Raw genomic sequence first — 20313 nt, 5'->3', positions numbered from 1 at the left:
GAGAACTTCTAAGATTTCTAACAACTCATCAAAATGCAGAAGAAGGAAACAAAGTGGTAATTTATTGGGACGACTGCAAATACCAAAACCGTAATTATGTCACAAATATGTTTTTGTAATGCAGTGTAACCAAAAATATCAATATTGTACACAAATGTTAAGAAAAAAGGCATCCAGATACAATTTAATTTTATTCACACTACTATACGAAAAATACTTCAAATTATTCATTTACGTATGTAGGTCTTTATAAATCTGCTAGATTCAAATTAAGACGATATATTAATTATGTAGTAACTATATACACATAATTATGGAGTAAAATATCAACCCTTTATCAATCGTTTATTACCACCTTCGAATTAGGTGGCCTGTTGCACTGTTTTGTAATATGCCCAACATTTCTGCTTGTAATGCTTCCGTTTTATGAGTCAAATTGAATACTAATTGGAAGATTGCGAAGAAAAGTTTTTATATCTAGCTTTGTGTCAATTTGATACATGAGACCGGATACTGTATTCGAAATGAAATCTAGACGACTATTTTTATTTTTACATATGAGTTGGCACTTTAAAATGAGATAAATAAATTAAATGTTGCATAAACTTTTCTATTCTAGAAAAATATGTAAATGTAAGACCAATCAAATTACGTAACCGGATATGTTACTTTACCAAAACACCTATTAGAAATTTTTTATATAATCCAGGATTTAGCACGGTGATATTTCTGGAATAGTTAATTATATGTCTAATAGGTGAAAATAATTTTATTTAATTATCCCGCTTTTTAAAATATATTATGTTGTTAATTTAACAACATTTAATTAACATAAGGAAAGCTTAATTTTCTTATTAAATTATTTATTTAACACATATGAGTAACTTTCTACGAAACCTCGCCCCTAATGGAAAGTGACGTGAAAGAAAAACGCTTTCCATATTTGGATTTTTATTCGAACCGGTTTCAATTTGCGCGTCCATATAGGTAAGTAAAATCAGACAGTTATATCAGATAAATGCCCCACACGCAGTCTCAGAGGCAATTATTTCACGAAACACTTAACGTATCATTATCAATTACCGTAGTATACGCGTATTAACATAATTCATATCTTCGGACTCCATATCCTTGAGCAAGGACGATATATCCGTAACATGTAAAATAGCGGTACACTAATTGCACAATCTCCCACATAATAAAAACCTATGTTTTTTTGATTTATAATGAGCAATTAATCTTTATTTATTGTTCGGTAAATAAATTATTTTATATCACAACATTTTTTATACTATTATTTAATCCCGTATTTTCATTCATGTAATTTAATTAAGTCCTCTACACTACAATTGGTCGTTATTGTTCTTATAGAGGGATTGCTCATGGTGAAAAACCGTAAGGTTAAAAATATTAACCTTACACCTTCATAAAACGACTTAAACAATGTCTCAAATTTTAATTAAGAAAGACAATAAACCGTTATTACAGTTCCATTCCGGTAAACCAAACCGTATCATATCCGGGAAGCAATTTCAGTTTTGTACCACCAGTTCGGGCGATCCAACAATATCGCACCAGATGGTTTAACAAACCCACATCGTCAATACAAAAAGAAACCAACTGTATGAGTTTAGATTCCAACAGTAGCGAGACAAACCGTTTTAAGGAAGTGGATGTCGAGAAACTAGAGTTTTTCCTTTACGCAGTCCTTTTAAGCTGAAGTATTTTCTTTCAGTTAATGGAATCTTTTTCATATTCATTTGATACTAAATTAGATTTGTAAGGTAATAAAAATAACTTTAAAATGAAACGAAAGAAAGTATTTTGGGTAATCAAAAAAACATTTCTTTCCTCCCATTAGTAACTTTAATGGAAACATGGTGGTAGTAATTTAGTACAATTTTATGAATTGAAACCAGATGGAAGAAGCTCAATCAAGAGATAGTCACTAATGGAAACGTGTTGAGTGACTTTGTATGTGCATTAACAGCACTTTTCTAGAACACCATTACAAGATTTTAAATCAATTGGCCATCTTAAACCCCCCCCTTTTCTTTTTCATGTAATCATTTAACTTCTTACCAGCTGGAGTAACAATTGTTGGATGTGTCTCGTGAGGAGCCGTACGCAATTGAGTACAATGAAGTTGAATCTACTTACAACAACAATTGAAATCGAAATGCTTATTTCGAAATAACGACAGGACACGAGATTGAGGAACGAAATGGGCATATGTAGTTTATATGGCGTATCTCAGCACATAAAACCAATTAGCGGAGACGTAGATTTTTTTCTTGGACATCGGCAACGTCTTCGGAACAGCTGCTGTTAGCGATGACTTATTATTGGCACGAATTGACCTCGATTTAGAAACCGCATTCTTCCACTTACAATTAGTCACTCGATATTTCCAACAAGGACATATTATTAAATCATTTAAAAACGGGATGCAGTGATAAATTTTCTACATACTCTTTTTTTTTTTAATTTTTATATTAAAATATATGCATAACTTAATTAGAACATGAATCTGTCTAGAATTGAGTGAAGACAAAAATAAATTTTAGTGTAATCGAATCCATACATTTCACGAAGAAAAAACATTGTTACCAAGTTATTTGCCGTAATAACCCATATTTCGTTCTATATACATTTTGATTAATTGGATGTAATAAAGGCCTTTCCACACGCAAATGCCGACAACTCTGAAGTGATTTATTGACCGTAATTAGCTAATTAGGCCATCCGTTCTTCGTTTGCGTTTAAAATTATAATTATGGATCACCTGCAACTTGATTAATTGTTAACAAGGGGATTTTCATTGGTTTTTATTAATTAAGACCAAAGGGCGTATAAATTAAAATGTTTTTTAAGGAGACAAGGTCATAAAGGTAAATCAGTATAAATTAAAAAACCACATTTTTATTTTAAATGAACGTATTAATTTTCATTTTACACTTATTTTTTTATAAATAAATATATTCATTTAAATTGTCTTTAAAAAATAGTTTTTAAAATTTTTATGAGATGTTTGAAAAATACACCTGATAGAAAAAATCTAACCGTAATTTTAACAAGTAATAATTATCTAAGATGGTTTTAGGTCTAAATCGATTTACGTCATCGTTGTAGAAGAATGAATTATGGTTTTCCTTTTTTTTTGAAAAGGAGTGGTTTCGTGCAAAAGTGCTGGTTATTGATGGTGTCGAAGAAGTCTACCGCCAATGCCACGGCCTCTAATTATTCAACGGTCACGACTTTTATACGCACAAAACGCACGGTGTTACGTTTCCACCTTCACCTACCGTGAGAAAAATAACATGAAGAACGCAAAAAACTGAATATATAGCTTACAAAGACTCCAGTATTTTAAAAAAAGTTATTGAATAAAGTACACTTTTTTAGAAAAAAATTTTTAAAACCTTGTTTTGGACACAAAAATGGTTTAGGTTCAACAATTTTAACCTTAACAATAATTTTCTATTTTAACACCTATTATAAAAGAAAACTTGATGGAATATCGCAAATAATCGAATTAATATTAGATTAATTTATTGTAAACATTTTTATAGATAAAGACTACTGGTAAGATAGTTTGTGGTATTCTGAACCTTACAAAACCTCTCAGTAACCACCATATTTATGAAGCCTACCTTATTATATCTAATATCTGAAAAGGTCTATAAAGGGTTGAGGCATCACTATATCGAATACTTGGGCAACGATGCCAAGACCTACCAAGAAGAAAGCGATGATTCAACGTTCACCAATTTATATAAGCCATAATTCCTAGAAAAATATTTGTAAGGTACATCTCAGAATGTCTATGAGTTCCTTCAATAATGCAACTTGGACATGTACTCCATACAAGGTTTTTTGTGAGGCTTTCTACTCTAATCTGTAGCGCTAATGAAACTGTAGCAAGATCAATAATTATCTATAGGGAGAACTTTTTAAAAGCTATGATGATGTTAGATAACAGACGCATAAAGGTCATTGAAAAATCTACCAGTAATAAAAAAATAACTTTTTATTGTAACCACCGTTTTTTCCTGTTTTCTGAAAAGCTACGATTTCAGTAAATATCTGAAACTTAATTAAAGGTAGCAATCTGAAACATGATGTTTACAAAAAACCCTAAATACTAAAAATAGATATTTTAAGTTCCTTTTATGTTAAAAAAGTATGATCTCACTATGAAAAAAGCAGATGCATTTACTAACCATCTAGCAGATATCTTCAGACCACATAGTGGAGTAAGCACGGATCTTTCAGCAAGCATTAACACAAATGATGAGAGCATCGACTTAGTACCACTACGAGAAGTAACAAGTGTAATTCACACCAACTTGTCTCCTGTATATGATCTCATCACAGGCGAAGTATTGGAACAACTCATATATCAACAAGGTGACACTAAGTCGAACGGTTTAAGATAGCTACAAGATGGTAAATGCGTCTGCTCTTCTCAGTGTGTTGGTGTAATTCACACCAACTTGAATCCTAAGATGTCTCCTGTATATGATCTCATCACAGGCGAAGTATTAAAACAATTCCCTCGAAAAAGCGTTGTGATGCTAATGTAAATCAGAATCAGGAAAATCAATAAAACTATACTACTTGGCAGAGCATCTTTCTTTTCTATGTCCATACATAAAAAGGCCTACAACTTCTGAAAATATTATGCAAGAAACGGAAGACGAAAACGATTCGCAGATGATCTCACAAATATCTCTTCTCCATCATGATGATAAATACATGTATAGTCGACACGGAATCGGTAATCTTTGTACCACTCCAGCTTCAAAGGAAACTTCGCAATTCTTCATTAGCAACAAGAGGAACAGGAAGAATTGAGGAATAAAATGCCAAGAAAACCAATGAAAATCTCTAGCTAGATTCTGGTTGTTTCTCGAATCTCTGTTACTTGATATACAAAAGCTTGAGAATAAGCATAGAACTCAAACTGATGCACTTTATCAACAAGCAACTCAATGATACAGAAAAAGAGACTAACACATTATTTTCAGCATAGGATTCTGCTACTTCATCCACTACACAGATTTGATATCAAGACACAGTATCCTATTTCCAGTTTCACACCAACGACACCCGACACAACCTCAGCCAACACACAATATCAGTTCTTATAAAAATTTACAAACTGATATTCCTTTATACATTCAATTTCTGGTATGTATCTTTTATAAATTATTTAGTTTTGAATAAAGTTTTTTCCGTTCTGCATTTTTAATCTCTATCTTTCATTCTAACTACTCCGTTTTTTCAAACAAGGTTTTTCTTAAACTCTTAAACTGTTGATGCCAGTTCTTAAACTGGCTGATGAAATTCCGAATTGAAATTTAGTGTTCTGGGATTGAAAAGTAGGTGAAGCAATTTGTTCCAGAAAGTAGATGTTAGGTGGATTCATCTGGTACATTTGTTTAAATTTCCCCTTGTGTTGAGAGAGTTCACGAGAAACAACCATCGAACTGCATTTTATGTTCCTCATGTTATATACGGTTGCACACAGTGCTTTCTACTATTAATAGTTCCGTATGTAATCTTTACGTTGATGATTTTAAATTGAATTGAAGTAAATTTGTGAAACCGAATTCACAATTCATAATTTCGTATCTCTTGTCTAAAAGCAAATATGAAATAATCTTTGTATGAGTTACTAGAAATGAAATTAATTTATTGTTATTTTATAAACATATCGCAAGATTTGCTCGCAAATCTTTATACCTAGTCGATCCAAAAAAATGTATTCTGGGTCAAAAGCATTATTTGACACAACAACAAAGAGAACAATGCCGGAAGAAAAAATGAATAATGCGGAGTACGGTAAAGCTCTGTCAGAAATAACGGTATCACGCAATGGGATGTAGATGTAGAGAGAATTATTTGGAATAATAACTGTTATTTGCAAACAATAACAAAGTAATTGCCCTTATTGTATATTTTAATATAGATATTTTATTTTTTGTAAAAATTGTAATATGCTTTTACAATGATGCCATCTCCCTTTATAGAATAGATCCCCCTTCACATGGACCTAACACAAAAAATCTTTCAATCAACCATTTGTAACTTATTGTAACTATATTACCCCTTAATTAATAAACACAAGTGTCACAGACTGCATTAAATGCGTGCACATTATAGATTCGGCATTATTAATTAAACAATTAATTAAGAATATAAAATATTGTATATATTTGAATTTATTTCTCAGGCGTATTATGAGATTACTAAATTTTTGTATAGTTGCTGTTTAGATGGTCAGAAAATCCAGCCGCCACAATATTTGTAATATTTGATACTAATATAAAAAACTGCCAAAAATACTTTTCAATATGAGCATACACATAGATGAAATGCTATGTATATGCCTAGTGGATTTATGAAGTATGGAATAACAAGAATGTATTGCACGTGACGTCAGATATGGTTACTTTTATAATGGCAATATAAATATAGGAAAGGATTCAGTTGGCAAAGAACTTCTAAATAATGAAAGAAAATATGGAATATGCAAACTATCGGTATTAAAATTTGCTCAACCTTAGTATAACAGCAACAGAAATTTAACATTTGACAACAGGTTACATCATTAAAACTTGCAGCTTGCCTGAGAGAGAGAGAGCCCTTACTTGCGTAGGCACACTTTAAAGAATTGAAAATCCCTCGCATTTTTTTTATGCATTTACTAGAAACTCTACTCTTTTTTTTTCAACACAGGTTTTCGTTTATGCGAAGATGTGGTTTATAATCCGATAAATTGACAATCAATAACTGGTTTTAAGTTATTGAGACACGGATTAAACGAGTTCTCGTTGATTTCGATAAATAAAAAGCGGGTCGAAAGCAGAAAATTAATCCCAATTTTTATATTTTAATTGGCACAGCTTTATACTTAATCGGGACAATCGATATCTCTATAAGGTATAGACACAGTCGGGAACAGCGTTTCGCTTTTGCGGCGCTTTCTATGTTGGAAAACAATGTGCTACAGAATTAATTGCCTATGTCGTGATATCAATTTTTCCCCCATAACGAACTTTTTCAACGGTACACTATCAAGGAATACAACGATAAGTTACAACCTAAGCCACATGGTTCAATATTGAGAGAAATATTTTTTATAGAAAGAGTAACATTACCCGAAAATATACTCTGTATTGTAATGTCAGTACATTGTTTTAAGCTTGCTATTGTACGTTGAGTTAATTAAACATTTTGTTCCAATAAATATGGAGATGCGATTGTGGGAAAATCAGTAAACACTAGTTTTTTCAGTTAATATCTCCTTCACCAGGTCTATCAAAGCAGACTACTTGGGTTCGCAAACGATCTCGGCTAAACTTAGAGTAAAACTGCGACTTCGTGTCATTACACAGAAATTGAAGCAATTAATACTGTTCCCAAAAGTATTTTCTTATTTTAAGCACCAATATGCATCATTGAAACTAGTCATAAATAAGACCAACTATCAATTTACATCTCATAGTTCTTATGCTAGTTCACAATTACAGTGGTTTGTTCACTGACAGCCACGGTTTCACCTTCTAATATGAAGAATCACTGCACGCACTGCTTTCTGCTGTCTACGTACTTTCCGGCGATCCGGTTCATTTACTTTTTGACGAAAGAAAGTAGAGTAGATTCGATATCGCACGTACCACGGAGCAGCTACGATTATCCGCGGCACCTTATTTTGCCACGTCTGGATAGTTTTGACGTTGCTTTCGCTTACACATCCCAACAGTTGAATACCATATACCCAGATCTGTTTAAGAATCTAGTTGCATACAATTAATTTATTTTGAGTAGACATCTTGGAGCTTAGGAGCCAATACAGTTGTCGTACTTTGAAGCCTGATTCTACGTGTTTTTCTTTAGATGTTCCTTCCATTTGAACCTTGTAGTCCAAAGTCATACCTAGATATTCTGCGGTGTTAGCATACGAAACTATAACACCATTTATGTGCACTGAAAGCGTTACGTCCATTTTACAACATGTGAATTTTGCGTGTGAAATCTTCAGCTCATTTACCCTGATTTTCCAATTTTTTTATATCCACGGTTGGACTATGTCTAGCTTTCTGTAACTTAATGTTGCTTTTTGTACTGTTAATCCAGTAGCTACTATTGCGGTGTAATCAGTAAATGTTAATTACGACGTCTTGTTTGCGCAAGTCACATACAGGATGATTTATAACATACGGAGCAGACTAAAAGGGTAGGTACTAGGGGCTAAATTAAAAATATTTTCTTAATAATGTTTTGACCACAACTTAATAATCACAAAAATATAGAACGTTAAAGTTGAATTAATGGCCGAACATTTCTTACAATATACGGTATTACATTACGTTTAAATTCAAACTGCGAATATTTCTGTGTTACTTAAACAATGCATAATTAACAAAAATAATAAAATCTTTGTAATATAGCAGTTACGGCTATTTAAAAATTTGTTAAAACGCTCAAAAGCTGGTGTTTTTTTGTTGACAACCGCTGATACCATGTAGTTATTGCTGCCAATCCAGTTGACTTGGTTACTTAGTAGCGGATATGTCATTTAACAGTTAATAAACAATGTCATTTACCGTCAAAATTAGAACTATTACAAATCAAAAAGTACAATGCTGGCGAAAACGCTGCACATTCAAGAAATCTGTATTTGAAACGATTTCCAAATCGACAGATGCCTTCTGAAAACACTTTTTAGTACAGCGAGAAAGAGAGACAACCTAAGAAGAAGTTCTAGAAATTGTTGATGCAGATGCAAGTACTAGTACTCGTCAAACTTCTCACCAACTCGAAGTTTCCCAGAACTTTGTTTGGCGTACACTGCTACCCCTACATGGATACCCGTACCATTTGCAAAAGGTGCAAGGACTGACTCCCGCTGATTATTCTTTGCGGCTGCAATTTTACAGTAGCTAAATAATTGTTTCAGAGATTTTGCATTTAAAACATTATTATTAGACGTTTCATAAATTAACATCTATTATTTCTTTTAACAAATTACGTATCTAAAATAACAAAACTACTGAAATAATAAATTGTCTAGTTTTACAGCTCCTTCAAAAATGAGAATGGCATTGACAAGTATTTTAATTGTTCTTTACTGAATATCAGCGGTTCTCAAAAATGGACACTGAATTATTTAACAAATTAACATGCGATGTCTATGTAACTATTAAGTTTTTAACAAAACATTATTAAGAAAATCTCTTCAGTTTTACCTCTAGTACCTACCCTTTTAGTCTGTTCAGTAGGTTATAAATCAACCTGTATATAGATTAATAGATTTCTATAAGTACGAAACCTTTCACGGCCGGTGTTGATTAAACTAAAACTAGAACTAAAACATGTCAGGGTCAAACCGTGCGTCTCTTTCTTCAGAAACAACTTGTTTCCCACCTACTTAGTATGGCATGTGAGATTCACTCACCTCGTATGCGGAGGGTTAAGAAAAACTTATCTTACACTCGTCACATGGTACATATAGCATAAAGTAAAAGTACAGCAAAAAAGTGTACAAAATTTATACGGAAATCTGGACTAAAAAAAAGGTAAGCATCATAAAAACAATTGACTAAAGTAAGCAAAAAATAAAAGTTGTAAAATGTTACAACAAAAAACGCAAGATTTCAAACTATCAACAAATTGTTCATTAAATTCATGGTAGAGCCATATTTTTGTTTTAAACTGCTTGACATCAAGCACGGACACATTCGGGTAGCAAATTGGACAGCTTGGCGGGCTAATAATTCACGTCATCCTGAGTTCTCACAGTACGTGTAAAATTTATTTCAATATCGTTATTAGTTCAGAGAATTTGGCTCTGCAACATTCGGCAAAGCGTAAACCAAACATGACTTTCAAGTATCTGCTTTTACATTCGAAAAGCCTGAACAGAGTAAACAGAGCGACCCCAACATAGAATGGCGGAGAATATCTTTTGGTAGAAGTATCCGTAATAAGTAACAATCAAAGTGTCAAATAGTACTATATTTATCAGATTTGTAATTATAAAATACACTTATTCAACTTTTTGAGGCTCAGCACATGAACCTCCTTCATTAGCTTGGAATCAAGTATCACTCTCAGATATTTAACTGGCTGAGTGAGAATTGGTGGAATTCCCCGTGGAGTAAACGTCCATGACTCAGACGTCGCGTTCACCGCAAGATTATTAGATTCAAAGCAAGATAGGAGGCTTCGCGTATTTATAGTTACTGTGTCATTCGCATAAAGTATAGCATCTGAGCTATGTGGTAAGCAGCTAGGCAATCTATGCCAAGATTGTCTAGCAGCTAGGCAATCTATGCCTAGATTGTCGCTGCTAATTAAAAAATTTTAAAAACATCAACGGACCATGTACAGATCGATATGGAACTCCGCAATCAACTGTAATTTTATCAGAACTCTGGTTGTTGAAATAAACATACTGACGACGCCCCGAAAGGTAAAACTTAAATAGAAGAAGTAAAGCAGGTACAAGGATGATCTCAAAATGCTACCCTGTAGAAAACCTGCACTGATTACTCGTCCAGTAAGGTAGGATTCTAAGAGACATTTAGAGCTGCTAGCATTTTATTCAGCTCATGAAGTAATTGTTGATGTCAAATCGTTTACCGCAAAACCCAAGCTATCAAGCAGTTATCTTCTAACTATGAGTGATTCTAATCCCTTTAGCTATTCATAACAACATTCTTATATGTAAATATGAATGAACACAGATGGGGGTCACAGGTCTACGGATACTTATTGTAAGTAGAATTTGCACTTTGTCGAATATTTATTTGTTTATAAATTTCAAAAACGTCCAATACAGAAATAGATGATACATATCAAGTTTTTTGCATCTTTTTATCAATCTTAACAAGTCTTTAATGGAAGTGTATCTGCCTGCATTTTTTCGAAAACTTTGAAAATTTGTAATCTCTATGAATTAGATTATTTTGCAGAGTTTCAGCATACTTATCTGCAAATGTATTTGATAACATTTTAATTTTCCTTCAAGTATGAAATTGGAATATTGCATCCATTTATGCAACTGATGGTTTATGAAAGTATAACTACACACATTAAATTTAAAGCTTATCTAAAAAAATTTGCATCCAATTTGTGTTCTCGAATCCGTTAAAAATCTTTTTTCTTTGCACACAAGCAATAATTTGCACTTTCATTGTGACATGTTACAGATAGCAAATTTAATAACGGTTGCTTCATCAACACCGTTGAATTATTGGATCACTTTGTAAAGAACACTTTAAATACAATCTTGATTTATTAAGAATATGTTAAAAGACAAAGATGGATGAGGAATTATAAAGTGGATGTCTTAAAATGATTTATTTAAAGAGATTTCTACTTTAACTCTATTTCGTTTTATTATTGTTATTGACACTGACGATGTATATCGTTACGAAAATCGAGTGGAAAAGATAGTGCCACAAAAGGTTAACGATAAATCGAATGCGGGGGCAACTTTCGTTCGCATCATTAAATCATAAACTTTCGCAATCGTTGTGCGAAGCGGTTCGCCGCGACGGACAAAGTGGCGACAACAAATCGTTTTCTTTTGCTCGGGCGGTTCGCTCCTTTCTTCGACCGGTTTCCGTTTCTCTTTCGTGGTCGTTGTTGGTTATTAATATTATTATTCAGACGGCGACATTTACGGTCGTACACGCGTACAGGGCCATTGTTCTTTCGAATACAAAACGAGTAAATCTACTCGATGTAATAAAAAAAACGATCACCGCCCGGTTGGTTGGTCTCTTTTGAATTTGCATACAGTAGATTTCGCCATTTAGTGTTCCCGTGTTGTAACAGTAACATTGTCCTTTATATTTTAATGATGTGGTAGATGAAGTGATAAACAAAAAAAATGAATAAAAGCTTTGCTATTACAGATATTTTTATGTCTTCTAATAAACGGCAATAAACATCAACATATCTTCAAACACAGTCACAATAAATTATGTATTCAGCTCCTATAGCTCACACCCGGTTGCCACCGGCTCATTTATAACTTCCCAAAAACTCCTCCTGCATAATTCGACCCTAATTTTGTAGGAAGGAGGAGGAGGTCAAACCAAGCTTGAAAATCGGAAACATTCCGGCATAACTACATAATCGTGAAATGGGTTCGTAGGGTGCGCGCGTTGTTATGTAAATCAAATCGTCAAACGCGCACAAAGGATCGTTCCGCGTTCATCGGGGCTTCTTATTTACGCCCTTATCGGCAAACCCGCATCAAAGAACTTAAGCCCCAGGCCGTCGACGAACTCCTCTTTTACGATTGTAATTATCAGGCAATTTGGCACCTGGACCGTAAAAATGAATCTTAAGTCCGAGAATAGCACGCAAATCTCAACGGCAATGTGTAGGCGATAACGATCCTAAGAATGAGTCGAACTCGTTTTTGATCTGATAGGACACGTTTTAAATGGAGAAGCCGAGGGTGAATTGGAAGATAAGAGATTTTGATGTCAGATTAAGTTTGGTTTGTAGATTGGTTATTATCGATAAATCTCGGCTTGTGTTTGGATTAAAATGTAGGTACGGGTTGGAAAAGTGATTGAATAATAACTTAGCCATCAGAAACGAAACTATTTGTCACTGAGTGCGTGGTTATCTGTATTTACACCAGTAGAGAAAACATTTAATGTAATCATCAATATCGTATTATTGTAGCTATCTTTATTTTGCCAAGCGGACTCGTATCACAAATCAAAATATTTATTTCCTCTACATCGACTTTATCAGTTTCACCATATCGAGAATTTGTACTGCTCGAAGTTCATTAGCGAGCGATTCTGAGAACCCTCAACAGTTGGCACTTGAAGCGGAACTTTTCGAACACAATAGACTTTTGTGACCGGCGCGTGAAAATAAAAACAAACACGGTCGGCCATATCCTATCGTTGTTGGATAAGGATACCGTGGGGGATTTTTAACAACAAAGCCAAACATCACACCCACCACTTTAACTCCCTTGGACAAACACTCACCGAAAAAGGCGCGGCGGCGGCTCCACTTCTCACCTCAACAATCTTTCAACACTCGAAAGATGGTGCAACAAAATTCCGTTTTTTTTTCATACTTGTTGCTTATCTGTGTTACAGCGATAATGAATATATTCTTTTTTCTTTTAGGTTAATATTACGTGGATTGATTTTCGCAAGAGTTGCCAAAACCGAATTTGGGCACGCCCGGTAATTTATCCGAAAATTACTTTACGAAAACCATATGTTGGACGAGAGAAACGATAACGATGTTTAACGGAGGGGAATTGCCACGTTGTGCGTAGAATGTTCCATTTTTGTGGTACTTTAGGCTATTGTACTCGCCCTCGAACTGTTATTCAACGTTACGCAATAGTTATTCAGATTTGTACATTTAGGTCGTGTGATTTATAGCTTCTGGTTTACAGGTAATTTTCTTTTGCAAGGTAGAGGTTCACAACGGACGATAATCATATATATTTATTAAACGACGAAAAACTGCAAACAGTTTCTTTTTATTTATTTTAGATCTTTTCTTTTTTAACCCCATCTTTTCAAATACTAAATATATCTCAATATTCTTAGAAATACTGCAGGTAGATGCAATCACAGCCCGGTAGTATTTTTGGGTATCACCTGCAGGCAAATAGGTTCAAAATTGGGTTTAATTTAAAAATTCTCAAACAGAGACCGCGATTAAATTTGCATAATACATAACCGCGGTGGTCTCTCCTTAGTAAAAATTCCATTCCATAAATTGCAAGTTGCAACATTATAACTAGTAGCTCGAATGGACCGGAACGTGCTATTAGACAGTGCTACCTAATTGACTTGATCACTTTTAAATTGGTTTAAATCTCGAAAAGAAACTAGAATTTATTAAAAAGTAGTCCAAGGTTGATCATAATTAAAGAAATTTTTAAATCCTTGAAAATGATTGCGAATGGATACAAATATTTAAATATTTTTGTTTTTAACCCGTTTTGCTCTGCATTACTTAAATTAAAGATTTGTTTAAATGTGTTGTCACGTTAACACTTTGTGTCCTAAGAAGTCAAAAATGTTAAAACTTTGTGACAGAATTAAAACGTTATCAAAATACAGTCAGTAAAGGTGCTTCACCAAAATTATATTATGATATTCAGAAAAACAGCTCTTTCTTTCATTATAACATAAATAAACATTGCACGCAGTACATTTTGAGTGGGGTCTGGTCTGAATTGCTTTGGCAGAACAATTTTCACACCTTCCTCTTTCTTTTCCAAAAGTAATCTAGTGCGAACCGTGGTTCCCAAGTCTTATGTCGTCAGTAAAAGAATAGCTTTCGTCTTTTGGGTAACTGGGCTGGTGAACTTGCGCTAAGACATTTTCGTGGACGCAGTAAATTTGTATATTCATTTATCAGACCTGTTGCCATAGAACGACGAAAATCTAATAGTATCATCCTTTCCTCTTCACATTCAGAATGTATGACAAAAGAATTGACGAAGCATATATCGAAGTATCAGACCGTACACAACACAATTTCAGAGGAGATGAAGGATATGCTATATCACAATGTGCTGAAAACACAGAACTACAATGCGATACATTGCCGTTAGAGTGCAGAAATAAGAAATATAGATCATTTTATCACAAATATACTTTTAACGCTAATATAGATTTCAAAACGGATACTCATCGAGCTAACACATCGTTAGCTATTTATATGCCAATGTTTGATTGATGACCATCACAAATTAAATTTAACAAACTTTATTGGTTTTTCCGATTGAGATTGTATCTAAATTAAATTTCTTGATTTTTGAATGCATGAGAAGCATTCACCTACTGCCAGCATCCTCTCAAATATCTACATATATTGTTGATCATATAACTGCTATCAGCATAAACTTCGTATTTCTTTTTATCAGACTCTCTCAATTAAAGTTATTTTCTAAAATTCAATTATAAATAAATCCCCACTCCACTTTTTAAAATAGTGACCTGCCTCTTCTTGGATGGTAAGGTAAGATAGCAATTTGCCTGGTGACAACTTACAATTCTATAGAAATTTGATACGGCTAAGATTTTTAATGGTCTAAAAATGAAACGGGCCAATCGTCGACTCAAGCGAACAAGGTCTAGTTGTGATAGCTCTTTCAGCAAACGTCATATTCAACCGTATTTTGCCTTCCTCACAGATTTTTTTGGCTAATAGCCTGTCTTTTACAGTCTGTGTATGCTTTGTGTCTCGCTTCATAATTATAGAGTCCGAATCTGAAAAGTGCACAATCATTGTCATTCCTGATCAAAGCCAGAACTCCTTTTAGGCGAAAGCTCGCTAGCGGGGATGATTTCATAACCTAATCTGTTCTAAGTGTATCTCTTTTTTCGAGTAATACTTTTTTTTTAAATTCCGATAGTTTATATTTATAGCAGCTACCTTAAGTGGTAATTGTGATTCAGATTCCAGTCGGAGCGAACATACTTTTTACACGAAGTTATTAAAGAATTCTCAAAGTCTTTAAAAGTACTTCAGCATCACAGCTCGGCTTAGGCCGAGTTGGTGCGCTTGAGGATTTCCCGATCTGTTAAATACTTAGATCTTCATCTGTGATCTGTCGTGGTGGAATCCCTTCAATTGCTGATTACATGAAAGATAACCATCGAGGTTAGAGTAATGTCAATAACTGATTTAACCCTGGAAGTGGGGTTAACTCTGAGTCACGCCGAAGTAAATCAAGAGTACTGCAGAAAATGATAGCCAAAATTATCTTCATTTAAGTGATATCTTCAACACATTCCCAAAAGCAACTGAAAATAGTGCTGCTTAAATGACTAAATCCGCTGTATCATTGGGCATACTAGTTAACGATATAGAACTGAAGTAAACTTCTGTTTGGTGTAGCAGTATGGCATCGTCGCTGTCCGGTAAAGAACCCGAGGCACTCGATTGCTCACCGTACACAAGAACCCAAACTTTCCCAAACATTTACTTGGCGAATTTTGCATCGGTACTTAGGTATGTGTCCATACAAGATTAAACTGACCCAGGAGCTCAAAGTTTGTTCGTTGAGTGGACTTTGCATCGTTTGAACACCAATTTTGGCCGAAAAATCATCTTTAGCGACGACGCGCATTTTTCGATGAATGGTTATGTTATCAAACAAAATTGCCGTATATGGGACGATACCAATCCTGATCTATGAGGTTCACTAGGAGCAATGCATCTACAAAAATGTTGGTTCGTATTTTTTTCGAAAACGATTTGATATTGTATATTCTGCATGAATGATTAGAGGGTATGGTTATCTCTCGTGGAGGTAACGTGAGTTGGCCACTAAGATTTGATCCCTTTAGACATTTTCTTGTAGGATTTTCTGAAGTCACAATTCTATGCATATAAGTCGCAATAAACCTATGCCTCCAAAGTTAACACAATCCAAGCATTCGCTCAAATTCAGCCAATCTAGCCATCTAGGTGGCAAAGTCATTGAACAGTTGACCTCTTGAATCCGTACCACCGTGCGAAGCCACGCCGGACATTTTAACGATGTCATATTTCATACATAATAGCCTTTCAAATAAAAGAAGAATTTAGTTAATATCTCACACACACCTTGTTTCCTAATATGCCTAGTAACCTTTACAGTTTATTGTTCTTTTTGCTAGTGTAATATAAAAATATAATATTTGTTTTAGGACGGATTTGTTTATTATATCATCAGTTATTAATGATCTTGTTATTATTTAAATCAACGTTAATAGAGTTCCTTCATAAAGCAATGTTTGATAACATTTTTAATAGTATTTTGATTTTTCTACGAAATAGTTCAGGAATCTTGCGTACGTACTGACTGTTAAGTATGCCATTGCTAATTGTCTTAAGACATCCAACGTAAGTTAGAAACTTCACTTGAGGTCAAGAATAGTTTCGATCTTTTATAAAAAAAACTCCGATTTATCAGTTTGTGTAGCACAAGCAGCAAGTATTGCGATCAGTTTGAATAAAATCAGTGTAAATGGTTTCAATCATAATTTAACAACAGTTATGGATCGTGATAAATTCGAAGTCAAAACATCTACAATGCTGATAAAGCTGTTATAGTTACACTTTAGAGACCGAACAAAGTGGCGGTAAGACATGGGATGTGACAGGTTGGAACACTCACTTTAAAAGAAAAGGGTAAGTTAATGACTGTGGCCTTTGCAGTAAATGCTGTAGGAAATACCGTTCCTGCAGTATACGTATTTGCACGAATGCGGTATCATGACCATTTTATATAATATGGATCCTTCAGGATGGATACAATTTGAAACATTATTTGATTTTCTTCAACAGTTTGTTAAACACACAAAAACATTATCATCGCATAGAGTGCTATTAATTTTAGACTATCACAAATTCCATATTAAGATAGATGCCGTAAATTATTGCACAACTGACTTCATGTACTGTTACAACCGCTTTAGTATGGGGATGGCAGACTTATATTCTTAATTGTGAAGCAATTCGAAGAGAATATAATATGTAGTGTCATTAAAAGACAATTTACAAGAAATGAAATAAACTAGATATTCCTAAAAATGTATCACGTATTTTAATGATATTATCGTTAGAATTGTGAAATTTTACATATCTAAATATTGTGTTGAACGTTATTGTATTTGTTACATTGTTATACGATAAATGTTACAAAAATAACCTTAATTTAGATTTTAAATGTTGCCAAATGATATTAATAGTACCAAAAGAGTTCATATAATATATGAATCCATAGAAATAATATCTTGAGACGGTCCTGGAATGTTATTTCGTGTTTCTTGTTTTCTTTCGGTCATCACATCGCGCGCGCAAAGACTTTTAAGGTACAATCCGGTACTTACTCACTCGGCACAGAATCTCGTATAAGGATTCAAGGGGTCTAATGGTGTTTGTTTGGAAATGCCCCCAGGCATTTGTAGGGGATATTGTAAAAGGGTAGTGCCTAATACGAAACCAACGCAGCTCCGTAACAGGTGAAGACATTTACGAATACAATAGGAATTTATTTGTTCGACGTTTAGGATGTACTAGACGTTGTACGTACGTGAAATAAAGGTTGTATACTAAATGTATTGTGTACGCAGGGAGCATGAAAAGTCTATAGTTTATTTTCAACTTATAAACAAGGGTTAAAAAGATATAGAGTTGTAAACAACACATTTTCGTATATATGTTTTAATTTTATTATTCTACCTTAAAACTTTAAATCTTAATACAGATTTGTTTATATGTAAGACGGTCCTGACTTGGAGTTGCTACATTTTGCTAACTTTGCAGATTCTGGTGGGTACCAAGGATGTAAATAAGGGTATCTCCCGTTAAAAAGTATCCAGTAGCACTGACTACGGTCCGTTTTAATTTAAGTGCACCCATTGTTCGAGCTCTCGAAGACGGCGTCGGGTTTGTTAAAGTGGCGCTCAACGACCATAAATAGATCAACTTAGACGTAGCACGGGTCTTTTTTCTTGTAATTTTGTCTTTCCTCTCCGTATGAAGGTTCATCGTTCGAAACTGAATCGCTCGTCACGGCTTAGAACTGTTCCAGAATACAAAGCAGATGACTCGACACAATGGGGACACTTAAACTAGATGGATGGATGTAAAAAATCTCTAAAAAATAAGATCTAAAATAATATATCATAAAATGTTGCTGAAAAAATAAGTAATAACCTTTCAAGTTTTATAAGAGATAACTTGCATAAAATTGTGAATATCACTCTGCACTGATGAAAACACTCGATCCTCATGTTGTTTGTTTAGGTCTAAGAACAGCTAAGCATAACATTTGCGTGTCCGGCTTTCAACAGATTTTCAGGGCGTAAAGAGGTATGTATACCTGTGCGGCCATATGACGCCTTCATTATCGAAGTCGTAAAGGACGACGCGTGAGGTTCAACCATTAGAATACTCTTAACGAACCGAGTACTTAGAAAATTACCATTGAGCACACTTTACAAATTAAAGTTTCTTGTATAAAGTTATATGAACATTACATGCGGGGGAAAAAAATTAAAGTTGGTAAAAATGGTGGTCAATCTTTTCGGTTTTATTTTTTTGTTTACGTTCGTTTTTGTTGATTTAGTTATTTAGAGTTGAAGGTTTGGAAAAATATCAGTGGCCAGCGACGGCGGTCGCTGCGTAAACAAAACGTATCTGGAATTTTTCATTTGACACGTTCGTTTGCCTAGCCATTTAGACGGCCACTTCATTCGATTTTTACCTGGCACTCCCCTTTATTTGACCCCACCGTGCACCCATTCACGCGCTATTTACCTTAAAACCAACCACTCGTCCGCGACAAAACGAACATGGACGCCCGCGGAACGCGATACTTTAAGTAACTTTTTGTGTTTTCCAAGAAGGCGATTAATCAAGAAACCTTTCGGTATTGCCACAGCTATTCTAAAAAAAATATAGTTACGTAATTTCACCTTATACTATTTTAATCCTTTGATACATAGTTAAGTATTATAACTCCTTTCACTTAAATTATACATTTTCAAATTAGTTCACTTTCCGTTTTAAATTTTTAAACTAAATCTAGATTATAAGATAATTAATTTAATAAAAATTTGGATTCCAAAATTCATTTTCATCAAAATTTGGAATATCTTTTATTAGATTTAATGATTTTAATGTAATTTTTCAAATTTCAAATTTTTTAATGTTCATGATCATGCAAGTCAACGATATCAGTATCTTTCTTATCAGCTCGATCCATGTTTCAAACAAAATATTAACTCCAAAAATTCAAGTTTATTATATCAGTATTTGGATTTTTTCTTGATCTCTTTTTATTACCAACAAAGTTACGAATACTTGTGTTCCTTTTGACTGACCATGGTCTATGTTTCAATATTAGTTATTAAGCATCCATATAAATTAACATATGAAATTGTGCTCGAAGTATTTCCAGAACAAGTTTTCATCTACGACACTAATTGCGAAATTTACTTTAGGACTGTGAAAAAGTTCTGTCCCTCACATTCTTAGTTTTTATATTTACATTTCTTATAGCTTTAACTGATCTTAAGGTCTTATTTTGGAAATTTGGCAGACTTAATTTTGGAAAATCCTTTAGCACGATATCTTAAGAATAAATATCCCGGAGGGATTATTATATATCCTGGTGGACAATATCGACAACCATGCTGCCATTATCCTAGCTAAAACTCTGATAATGTTATAAGTATTATATGTTATAAATAGAAATATACTGAGTATGAGGCGATAGATAGTCTCAGATAGTCCTCTTGA

At 33.8% G+C, this 20313-nt stretch overlaps 1 protein-coding gene and 1 long non-coding RNA gene across 2 annotated transcripts in view; one reads left to right on the top strand and one right to left on the bottom strand.

Moving 5' to 3' along the window:
• The window catches only part of LOC111422505 (phospholipid-transporting ATPase ABCA3-like), a 28942-nt gene extending 15747 nt beyond the window's left edge, over nucleotides 1-13195 (bottom strand). The window contains exon 1 of the mRNA XM_023055707.2: nucleotides 13035-13195. The gene's annotated coding sequence lies outside the window, so the exon portion shown is untranslated. The remainder of the gene's footprint in view (nucleotides 1-13034) is intronic.
• On the top strand, nucleotides 12734-13550 carry LOC111422208 (uncharacterized). Its single transcript, XR_002707305.2, has 2 exons — nucleotides 12734-13096; nucleotides 13179-13550. It is a non-coding gene; the product is annotated as an uncharacterized lncRNA (long non-coding RNA).
• Nucleotides 13551-20313: the final 6763 nt, after the last annotated feature.

The sequence above is a fragment of the Onthophagus taurus genome, chromosome 1 (genome assembly GCF_036711975.1).
Source record: "Onthophagus taurus isolate NC chromosome 1, IU_Otau_3.0, whole genome shotgun sequence".
Lineage (NCBI taxonomy): Eukaryota > Metazoa > Arthropoda > Insecta > Coleoptera > Scarabaeidae > Onthophagus > Onthophagus taurus.
Note: the sequence above shows the minus strand (reverse complement) of the source record. Positions and strands in the feature narration are given on the sequence as shown.